The sequence below is a fragment of the Oncorhynchus clarkii genome, unplaced genomic scaffold (genome assembly GCF_045791955.1).
Source record: "Oncorhynchus clarkii lewisi isolate Uvic-CL-2024 unplaced genomic scaffold, UVic_Ocla_1.0 unplaced_contig_460_pilon_pilon, whole genome shotgun sequence".
Classification (NCBI taxonomy): domain Eukaryota; kingdom Metazoa; phylum Chordata; class Actinopteri; order Salmoniformes; family Salmonidae; genus Oncorhynchus; species Oncorhynchus clarkii.
In genome coordinates this window covers 219,659-231,734 of record NW_027258005.1, presented here as the reverse complement: position 1 = coordinate 231,734, position 12,076 = coordinate 219,659, and the positions used below count along the sequence as shown (strand labels likewise).

Genomic DNA, 12,076 nt, shown 5'->3' with positions numbered 1-12,076 from the left:
TACTGTAATGCTGTTTTGTCAACTTTGCATAAGAGCTACTAAATGACTCAAGTCTAAATTGTAACCCTCCCCCTCTCCCCCCCCTCCAGACCCTACAGACCTCTTTCTGACCACGCCCCACCCCCACGCCACCCCCTTCCTTCTGCCCCGGGCCCAGCCCCTCACCTCTACCCGGGCCCTAACCTCTACCACCCTCCCCCAACCCCCACTCCATCCCGCCCCAGTCCTACCCCCCTCCCTACTCCACCGGACCCCCTCCCCCTGTTAACTACCCCCCTCAGCCCCTCTACACACACGGCCAGATGCCTCCGGGGGTTAATGCCCCCTGGGTTCCCCCTCCCAACACCCAGCCCCACTCGCTGGGTCCCCCGCCCCTCCTACCCTCCGGACCCCCCCTCTCCAAGGAGGACTTCTACAGACAGAGAAGACTCCAACAGGAACAGTGAGTTGCACCTAATTTCATTCATTGTAATGATGTTGCTGAGGCTGGTAGCTTCACATTACTGGGATTAGTAAACAGTTGCCGGTTTACACAGGCAGCCCGATTCTCATATTTTTTCCAGATCTGATCATTTGAATTGCTACCTGTGTTAAACGCAGAGGATGTGCCAAACTAGCCCACCAAGGCATGGCGCAGAATGTTACACCCCGGGCTAGTAGTGGGGCTAGTAGTGGGGGGAATGTTACACCCGGGCTAGTAGTGTAGGGGGGGAATGTTACACCGGGCTGTTACCCCGGGCTAGTAGTGGGGGGGAATAGTTGTCACCCCGGGCTAGTAGTGGGGGGGAATGTCACCCCGGGCTACCCCGGGCTAGTAGTGGGGGGGAATGTTACCCCGGGCTAGTAGTGGGGGGGAATGTTACCCCGGGCTAGTAGTGGGGGGGGGAATGTTACCCCGGGCTAGTAGTGGGGGGGAATGTTACCCCGGGCTAGTAGTGGGGGGGAATGTTACCCCGGGCTAGTAGTGGGGGGGAATGTTACCCCGGGCTAGTAGTGGGGGGAAATGTTACCCCGGGCTAGTAGTGGGGGGGAAATGTTACCCCGGGCTAGTAGTGGGGGGGAAATGTCACCCCGGGCTAGTAGTGGGGGAGGATGTTACCCCGGGCTAGTAGTGGGGGGTAAATGTTACCCCGGGCTAGTAGTGGGGGGTAATGTTACCCCGGGCTAGTAGTGGGGGGGAAATGTTACCCCGGGCTAGTAGTGGGGGGGATGTTACCCCGGGCTAGTAGTGGGGGGGAATGTTACCCCGGGCTAGTAGTGGGGGGAGAATGTTACCCCGGGCTAGTAGTGGGGGGGAAATGTTACCCCGGGCTAGTAGTGGGGGGGAATGTTACCCCGGGCTAGTAGTGGGGGGGGGGTGGGAATGTTACCCCGGGCTAGTAGTGGGGGGGAATGTTACCCCGGGCTAGTAGTGGGGGGGGAATGTTACCCCGGGCTAGTAGTGGGGGGGAATGTTACCCCGGGCTAGTAGTGGGGGGGAATGTTACCCCGGGCTAGTAGTGGGGGGGAATGTTACCCCGGGCTAGTAGTGGGGGGGAATGTTACCCCGGGCTAGTAGTGGGGGGGAATGTTACCCCGGGCTAGTAGTGGGGGGGAATGTTACCCCGGGCTAGTAGTGGGGGGGAATGTTACCCCGGGCTAGTAGTGGGGGGGAATCTCACCCCGGGCTAGTAGTGGGGGGGGGGGAATGTCACCCCGGGCTAGTAGTGGGGGGGAATGTTACCCCGGGCTAGTAGTGGGGGGGAATGTTACCCCGGGCTAGTAGTGGGGGGGGGGGGGGGGGGAATGTTACCCCGGGCTAGTAGTGGGGGGGAATGTTACCCCGGGCTAGTAGTGGGGGGGAATGTTACCCCGGGCTAGTAGTGGGGGGAAATGTTACCCCGGGCTAGTAGTGGGGGGGAATGTTACCCCGGGCTAGTAGTGGGGGGGAAATGTTACCCCGGGCTAGTAGTGGGGGGGAAATGTCACCCCGGGCTAGTAGTGGGGGGGAAATGTCACCCCGGGCTAGTAGTGGGGGGAGAATGTCACCCCGGGCTAGTAGTGGGGGGGAAATGTCACCCCGGGCTAGTAGTGGGGGGAGAATGTCACCCCGGGCTAGTAGTGGGGGGGAATGTCACCCCGGGCTAGTAGTGGGGGGGAATGTCACCCCGGGCTAGTAGTGGGGGGGAATGTCACCCCGGGCTAGTAGTGGGGGGGAATGTTACCCCGGGCTAGTAGTGGGGGGGAATGTTACCCCGGGCTAGTAGTGGGGGGGAATGTTACCCCGGGCTAGTAGTGGGGGGGAATGTTACCCCGGGCTAGTAGTGGGGGGGAATGTTACCCCGGGCTAGTAGTGGGGGGGGAAATGTTACCCCGGGCTAGTAGTGGGCGGGGGGGGGGGGGAATGTTACCCCGGGCTAGTAGTGGGGGGGGGGGGATCTTACCTCGGGCTAGTAGTGGGGGGGGGGGGAATCTTACCCGGGCTAGTAGTGGGGGGGAATCTTACCCTGGTCTAATAACCCGACTGGCCAGTATCCTAAATCCTTGCATTCCGTGGCTGAGAGAGATTGACCTGTTCAAAGGTTTCCCTCAGACATGTATTATGGGATGTGACCAGTCCTGTCTCTCTGTGTTACCAGGGTAACGTCCAAGCTGGATGAGTTCACTAAAGACTTTGCCAAAGAGCTGATGGAATACAGACCTGCTCCCAAGAGACGGAGACGCTCCTGCTCCAGGTAACACCACACGATGACATCTCATCATAGTTCTGGATTAAACCTCTTGAACTGTTCATGGAGATATCTTCTCTGACGGAGATATATCTAGGACAGAGATGATATGAATTGTGTAGAGATGGTAATTAGACATATCAAGTATCTAGGACAGAGATGATATGAATTGTGTAGAGATGGTAATCAGACATATCAAGTGTTTTTCATATCTAGGACAGAGATGATATGAATTGTGTAGAGATGGTAATCAGACATAGCAAGTGTTTTTCTCTCCTCCCCAGGTCTCGTTCCTACAGTCGTTCTCCGTTCAGCCGTTCCCCCTACTCCCGATCTCCTCGCTCCCGCTCCAGGTCTTACTCGTACACCCCCAGCCGCTCCCGCTCCCGTTCCAGGTCTTACGGACGCTCCCCCTTCTCCAGACGCAACGGAGGCCGGGGAGGACGCAGCCGCTCCTACGGCCGCTCGCCACGGTCCCGCTCACGCTCCCGTCCTCGCTCCCCTCCGCCTTACCGTGGTGGTGGTGGGCTGGGAAGGAGGAGACGGAGCTGAAGGAGGAGGAGGAGGGGGGTATCGGCCCAGGTCTCGCTCCCCGGGGGGCTACAGGAGGAGCAGGAGTCCTGGAGGGGTTAGAGGTCACCATAAGCCCCCCCCTCGAGAGCCGGCTCCTTACGAGCCTAAAGGCGGACCTGACCTGTCTCCCGGGGGCAGGGAGCGCTGGGAGAGAGACAGCTACAGACAGTGGGAGAAAGAGTACAGGGACTGGTACAACAAGTACTACAAAGACTACAGTACCCAGCATGCCTCGGTGCACCACCGCGGTGGCCGGGGCAGCAGAGAGCGGGACCGCCTCACCCCTCCTCCCAGAGACTACTCCCCCCAGGGGCGGGTGAGGAGGGGTGAGAGAGGGGGACCTCCCGGACCCCACAGAACTCACCACGCCTTGTCCGCTCTGCCCTCTGCCTCCGTCAGGGGGGACGGAAGTAAGGAACGCACGCAGGGGGGAACCAAAACGTCAGAGGGCGGAACTAAAACTCTGAAAGGGAAGAAACTGAAGAAAAAGAAGAACGGGGAGGAGCTGGATTCAGCCGACCAATCGCTGGACAGGGGAGACGCCACACCCGTCAGGGACGAGCCAATGGATGATCTCCACACCCTGACCCCTAGCAAAGCCCCACCCACCTCCACCAAGGTCTCGACCAATAAGGCAGCGCTGCTGTCCGGTAAAACCCCTCCCACCTCGTCCGGCCAATCAGAGAAGAGCAGGAAGGAGAAGGGGGGTAAGGTGAAAGTAAAGACGGAGGGAAAGGTGAAAGGAGAGAAGGTTAAGAGAAAGACAGGAGGAGATGCGACGGTCACAGCCTCTAAGAACAAAGAGTCTTCAGCCGCTAAACCAACCAAAGCATCCAAACCAGTCAAACCAGACGAGCCAATCAAGAGAGAGAAGGGGCGGAGCACCCCTACTGTTCGAGGAGGTTTGGCTAAACTCCCCCTGCCCCGCCCCCTCCCCCCTCACCCCCACGACCTCCCTAAACACCTGGGCGACGCCCGCGGGGGAAGGAGAGATCCCATTCACAGTGTCGGGGTACACTGTGGTCGCCCCCTCCAGCCTGCACCTCCCTCCCCAGCGGAGAAGAGGAGGAGAGTGGAAGAGAGGGAAAGGGGGAGGGGGATGGACAGGGGGATGGGGGGGCCCCCAGCTAAGCTCCGCCGAGCCGAGGGTCCGTACCTCCAGAGAGGACTTCCTGCCAAGCCTTCCCTCCTCCTGAACCTGGCATGCAGAGAGTCGGGTAGAGGAGAGGGTCTGCTCCCCATCCCTGGTTCCTCACAGACAGGGAGGCTAGACCGTTTCCATCCCATCTCCATCTCCATCCCTGGTTCCTCCATGGACCTGGGGAGAGAGGGGAGAGGCGACGGGCTGCTGCCCATCCCAGGGAGCTCTGAGGCGGGCAGAAGAGAGAGTGACAGGGGGTCTATCTGGCCTCTCATGGGTCTGCAGGTCAAACCCTTCCCCCAGAGGAGAATCAAACTGAACAGAGACCTGGGGAGGAACAGCAGTATGGCCCGCCCAGAGGAGAGACCAGCTCCAGCTGCTAATATCACCACTACTATCACCTCTACTGGGGAGAGACCTGCTGGTCCTGAGAGAGGAGGAGCAGAGAGGGATGGAGGGACGGAGAGGGTGGCGGTGATGGTGGAGCGAAGGTTGTCTGGCGAGAGGTCAGAGGTCAGGTCTGTTAGGTCCGAGAGGCCGTCGTCAGGGGAACGTTTGCCGGAGAGAGGAGGAGGAGGAAGGTCAGTCTCTCTAGACCGCATGACCATCGCGGAACGCTCGGCCATCGCTAAGAAACCTGATGTCACCGGGGAGAGAACAGAGAGCGGGTACACGCCGCCCGCTGAGAGAGAGAGACCAGCTGAGAGCTCCAAGGAGAGAGAGAGACCAGCTGAGAGCTCCAAGGAGAGAGAGAGACCAGCTGAGAGCTCCAAGGAGAGAGAGAGACCAGCTGAGAGCTCCAAGGAGAGAGGGAGACCAGCGTCAGCCAAGACGGACAGGTCATCATCCAGGGAGAAGTCAGCCACCAGGGAACAGAAAGGAGAGAAGACCTCGTCCTCCGTAGACAGACCTGCCTCTACAGGGGAGCGAGCGGCAGGGTCCCAGAGAGAGACTGTAGCTGAAGACAGAGCAATAGCAGGGGTGGTGGTGGTGAAGGAGGGTTCTGGGAAGACCAGAAAGATCAGCAGAAAGAGTTCTGAGCCCACGACCCACCACTCATCAGACCACTCTGTCACTTCAACTGGGTGAGTTGCCCTTTCGACCTCTGACCTTCCAACGGTTCTTTATTAGCCCGTGTTGTTAATCAACAATCATTGTGGTTTAACACTATCTAGAGCTTTCTCCTTTAGTTAACACTTATCAGCGTTCTAGAGCTTTCTCCTTTAGTTAACACTATCAGCGTTCTAGAGCTTTCTCCTTTAGTTAACACTTATCAGCGTTCTAGAGCTTTCTCCTTTAGTTAACACTTATCAGCGTTCTAGAGCTTTCTCCTTTAGTTAACACTATATCAGAGCTTTCTCCTTTAGTTAACACTTATCAGCGTTCTAGCTTTCTCCTTTAGTTAACACTTATCAGCGTTCTAGAGCTTTCTCCTTTAGTTAACACTATCAGCGTTAACACTATATCAGCGTTAACACTATCAGCGTTCTAGCTTTCTCCTTTAGTTAACACTATCAGCGTTCTAGAGCTTTCTCCTTTAGTTAACACTATCAGCGTTCTAGAGCTTTCTCCTTTAGTTAACACTATCAGCGTTTCCCTCTACTGTGAGAATTGTGATCTAATATTCTGCACAGACCGGTGCAACAACCAATCAGAGCTGCAGTAGGCCTATATGCAAATAGCCATTGCCGTATATGGATCTGTGCCATTCACTGAACAAATAACCACAGTAGCCTACTTGGCCACTGTCAAAACTGGAACTTAAAGCAGGTAGAGCCTTCACAGTAAACGGGTAGGGCCTTCACAGTAAACGGGTAGGGCCTTCACAGTAAACGGGTGGGGCCTTCACAGTAAACGGGTGGGGCCTTCACAGTAAACGGGTGGGGCCTTCACAGTAAACGGGTGGGGCCTTCACAGTAAACGGGTGGGGCCTTCCCAGGCCCCAGTAAACGGGTGGGGCCTTCCCAGTAAACGGGTGGGGCCTTCCCAGTAAACGGGTGGGGCCTTCCCAGTAAACGGGTGGGGCCTTCCCAGTAAACGGGTGGGGCCTTCCCAGTAAACGGGTGGGGCCTTCACAGTAAACGGGTGGGGCCTTCACAGTAAACGGGTGGGGCCTTCACAGTAAACGGGTGGGGCCTTCCCAGGCCCCCAGTAAACGGGTGGGGCCTTCACAGTAAACGGGTGGGGCCTTCACAGTAAACGGGTAAGGGCCTTCACAGTAAACGGGTAAGGGCCTTCACCTTCCCAGTAAACGGGTGGGGCCTTCCCAGTAAAGCCTTCCCAGTAAACGGGTAAGGGCCTTCCCAGTAAACGGGTGGGGCCTTCACAGTAAACGGCCGCCGGAAGTTGCACAGTATTTTCACAACATTCAAGTTTGAGCTCAGCTGACCTGAAATGTCTCAGTCCCGAAACAAATGAGGGAACATTGGTTAGAATGGTTTCTAACCCCTGATCCTAGATCTGTGTATATAACATGGGTATCATGGTTCCTAGTTGATGTTCTCTCTAACCCCTGATCCCAGATCTGTGTATATAACATGGGTATAATGGTTTCTAACCCCTGATCCTAGATCTGTGTATATAACATGGGTATCATGGTTCCTAGTTGATGTTCTCTCTAACCCCTGATCCTAGATCTGTGTATATAACATGGGTATAATGCTTGATCCTAGATCTGTGTATATAACATGGTATAATGGTTCCTAGTTGATGATCTCTCTAACCCCTGATCCTAGATCTGTGTATATAACATGGGTATAATGGTTTCTAACCCCTGATCCTAGATCTGTGTATATAACATGGTATAATGGTTCCTAGTTGATGATCTCTAGATCTGTGTATATAACATGGGTATAATGCCCTGATCCTAGATCTGTGTATATAACATGGGTATAATGGTTTGATCCTAGATCTGTGTATATAACATGGTATAATGGTTCCTAGTTGATGATCTCTCTAACCCCTGATCCTAGATCTGTGTATATAACATGGGTATAATGGTTTCTAACCCCTGATCCTAGATCTGTGTATATAACATGGGTATAATGGTTCCTAGTTGATGTTCTCTCTAACCCCTGATCTTGGATCTGTGTGTTCCAGCAGCAGCAGGTCTGAGCCGAGCCAGAGCCAGGGTGCTGTGTCAAAACCCCGGGACCTCCAGACCCAGAGGAGACCCAGTCCCGTCCAGTTCCCCAGCCCAGGCAGGGAGAGGAGGGACCGTGGGACCGGAGGAGTCCTCATCCAGCCTCCACCCCGGTCCAAGTGGGAGAGAGAGGAGGAGGAGGAGGAAGAGGAGCAGCACTCAGCGTCCAGGGAGAATGGGGCGTTGGCGGTTTCCTCCTCCGTGCCCAGAGACGCTCTGAGGAGAGAAGTCTCACCAGCACTGCCTAGTGGCCAAGGCAGGGAGGTGCAGGGTAGTGTCTCTAAAACAGCCAACACAGAGGGGAGGAGAGGGAGGGAGGAGGGGACTAGAAGGAGGGAGGAAGGCAGAGGGCTTAAAAAGGGTCAGGTGAACTTTAGAAAACCAGCTAAGACCGAATCCAGAGGAGTGAAGGAGGAAGGAAGAGGAGGGGTAGGGAGGGAGGAGAGTCGAGGGGCGGGGCCAGAGCCAAGGCGACAGCGTCTGTGTTCTGACCTGGGTAGAGAGACGGACGAGGCAGCCTTCGTCCCCGACTACAGCGAAGGGGAGGGGTCAGACGGGGAGCGAGGCAGTGGCCTGAGCCATAGCCCCTCACACAACACCCAGAGCCCCGCCTCCCAGAGCCCCGGCGGCTCCCCTAGCAACCACAGCGGCTCCACGGCGACGGACAAGAAGAAGAAGAAGAAACACAAGAAACATAAAAAACACAAGAAGCACAAGAAGCATTCTGCCGACGTTGAGCCTCCCGTCGAAGGAAGGAAGGAACACAAACACAAGAACAAGAAGAAGAAGCACAGGAAGAATAAAGAGGAAGAGGGAGGAGGAGGAGAGGCAGAGGAGAAGACTGGGCAGGAGTCAGCCAACATCTGAGACCCTGCTAGCTCCGTTAGCATCTAGCTCATGGTTACAGCCTGAGTTTTTCTAGTTCATGCTAGCTCTTTTAGCATCTAGCTAAAGACTACAACTGAGACTGCTAGCTCATGCTAGCTCCGTTAGCATCTAGCTAAAGACTACAACTGAGATTGCTAGCTCATGCTAGCTCCGTTAGCATCTAGCTAATGGTTACAACCTGAGTTTGCTAGTTTATGCTAGCTCCGTTAGCCTCTAGCTAAAGGTTATAACTGGACAAAACCTTCTTGTGGGGGGTACTTTGTCAAATTCTTTTAAGTACTTAAGCTGAGTTGGATATAGTTTGTTTATCTGTAATGGAACCACTGGAATAAGTGGAGCTCACCTCAGATATTTGTAAGTAATTTTGTGTTTTCTGTTAATGTGATGCTCTCTCTCTGATGCAGGTTCTCTGTGAATGTGTTTTTGTACAAAGATGATGCTGCATTATATTCGATTACCCTCTATGGCTATAAGGTGTCTGAAACTCTGAAGTGTTCCAAATGTAACCCTGTTCACTATATAGTACACTACGTTTAACCAGAGTCGTATGGGCCCTAGTCATTAGCGCCCTAGTCCAATGGGCCCTAGTTTATAGGACTCTGGTCGAATGTAGTTCACTATAAAGGGATTAGAGGTTCATTTGGGACACCTCCCTGATGTATAGTAGGTTATATCATCATGTTTATATGAACTGATCTGAAGGCGGGCTAACTGATCTGAAGGCGGGCTAACTGATCTGAAGCCGGGGCTAACTGATCTGAAGTCGGGCTAACTGATCTGAAGCCGGGGCTAACTGATCTGAAGCCGGGGCTAACTGATCTGAAGCCGGGGCTAACTGATCTGAAGCCGGGGCTAACTGATCTGAAGCCGGGGCTAACTGATCTGAAGCCGGGGCTAACTGATCTGAAGCCGGGGCTAACTGATCTGAAGTCAGGCTAACTGAATGGTGACTAGTGGAAGTTACTGTTATTAAACTTTGTTTTCCCTTTAAACTTTCTGACTGTTGTCTTTTCATTTATAGTTTGGTGAATAAAACCTGTCTAATGTTAAATATCAGAATACCACAGTTCTTGTGTTTTATTGACTGTGACACATTTTTCACATGTTTAAATGGTTTTATTTTCTAAACTCATAACACTTGTAAAACCTGCTATCTTATGTTCAGGACCCTTTTTGATCAGCCATTCATTGGAGTTCAACACTTCTCTCATTAACGCAAAATCAATGTTTTGTGAAACACCATATGTACATTTAGCTGAGTCACCAGTCCGTAATGATAAGCTGGTTAGTCCCCAATCCGTAATGATAAGCTGGTTAGTCCCCAATCCGTAATGATAAGCTGGTTAGTCACCAATTGATACAGGAATTTATATGTTTAAAGGTAATGACTAAAGTATTCCAGCCTGAAACTGTATTAGAATTATAAGAGTATAATTCTCTAATGTGTGTGCATAGGAAGACTAAGACGGTATGTTACTATTTGACAATAAGCAGAAGTATAGTTGAGACATTCAAGGAGAAGAGGAACTGTCAACAGACGACTTGTGAAACTGTTAACAGGAAGGAAGTCTCCCCACCCAGGGAGGGGAGAAACCGTTAGGCTTGCGGTAGATTATGGAGCATGTGGCAGAACATTGGGAGAGAGTTAGAGAAGAGGGGCATTTATAAAGTGTATGTTATAACCAAATGTGAGGTATAAAAGACTATGTGCAATGTATGATTTTCAGAACTCAGAACCTTTTGCAGAATTCTGAGACTTTGTCTAATTCTTCTATTAGCCAGGGCCTTACAACCTCTGGGGAATTGGTCAAAGCTTATAGTGATTATTATCATCATTGGGATTAGATATTCTCGTGACACCAATCCATAAGGATAGACTCACTGGTTAGTCATTCAGTTTAGTCACCAATCCATAATGATAGGCTCACTGGTTAGTCATTCTGACATTTAGGGCACCATTCAATCAGATCAAGTTTTAACGAGATAAATAATAATCTCAAACAACCTAAATAATGGTATAGATTACGTCAGACTAGTTAAGGTGTAGATTACACATCACTTAATTCATTAATTACACAGCAACTGTTGTGGAAATTCAATCAGAAGGAAGAGGCTGCTGCAGATTCTTAAAACAACGTTTATTATAAGAATTACAATTCTGGAGGGGTTAACAATCACTCAGTGGTGAGGAGATAAGAGCCCCTGAACAGAGTTGGGTCTCAGGTTTAATAAAAAGCTCTTTGTCTACATAGCAGTCAGCAGAAGTGTGAAAGCATAAAAGGGTATATTGTGCACTCAAGCAGGAACAACAAGATTAGCTCAGAATAGGTGGAGTTTCTGTCTCCAGGTCATATTGCTGTTGCTATACAAAAGTAATCTTTCAGTTCTCCGACAATCAACTGGAAGACAGGATGTTGCTGCACCCTCAGTGTCTGGAAGACAAGGATGTAGCTCCACCCTCAGTGTCTGGAAGACAGGATGTAGCTGCACCCTCAGTGTCTGGAAGACAGGATGTAGCTGCACCCTCGGTGTCTGGAAGACAGGATGTAGCTGCGCCCTCGGTGTCTGGAAGACAGGATGTAGCTGCACCCTCGGTGTCTGGAAGACACGATGTAGCTGCACCCTTGGTGTCTGGAAGACAGGATGTAGCTGCACCCTCGGTGTCTGGAAGACAGGATGTAGCTGCACCCTCAGTGTCTGGAAGACAGGATGCAGCCTTATCACAAGGTTACACCCAATCGGCTGTTGGCCCAGAGGCCTACCTGTTGGCTTTAAACCCAGAGGCCTACCTGTTGGCTTTAAACCCAAAGGTCTACCTGTTGGCTTTAAGCCCAGAGGCCTACCTGTTGGCTTTAAACCCATAGCAGTATAGAACATAATCTTGTAATTGTGCACTGTACAACATATCAGGCTAATCAAGGTGTGGATTACAGCATTATATCAGGCTAATCAAGGTGTAGATTACAGCATTATATCAGGCTAATAAAGGTGTAGATTACAGCATTATATCAGGCTAATCAAGGTGTAGATTACAGCATTATATCAGGCTAATCAAGGTGTAGATTACAGCATTATATCAGGCTAATAAAGGTGTATATTACAGCATTATATCAGGCTAATCAAGGTGTAGATTACAGCATTATATCAGGCTAATAAAGGTGTATATTACAGCATTATATCAGGCTAATCAAGGTGTGGATTACAGCATTATATCAGGCTAATCAAGGTGTAGATTACAGCATTATATCAGGCTAATAAAGGTGTAGATTACAGCATTATATCAGGCTAATAAAGGTGTATATTACAGCATTATATCAGGCTAATCAAGGTGTAGATTACAGCATTATATCAGGCTAATAAAGGTGTATATTACAGCATTATATCAGGCTAATCAAGGTGTGGATTACAGCATTATATCAGGCTAATCAAGGTGTAGATTACAGCATTATATCAGGCTAATAAAGGTGTATATTACAGCATTATATCAGGCTAATCAAGGTGTGGATTACAGCATTATATCAGGCTAATCAAGGTGTGGATTACAGCATTATATCAGGCTAATAAAGGTGTATATTACAGCATTATATCAGGCTAATCAAGGTGTAGATTACAGCATTATATCGG

The 12,076-nt window shown here is 51.5% G+C and overlaps 1 pseudogene; it reads left to right on the top strand.

Moving 5' to 3' along the window:
- Positions 1 to 89: 89 nt before the first annotated feature.
- On the top strand, positions 90 to 8,930 carry LOC139394474 (E3 ubiquitin-protein ligase RBBP6-like; annotated as a pseudogene).
- Positions 8,931 to 12,076: the final 3,146 nt, after the last annotated feature.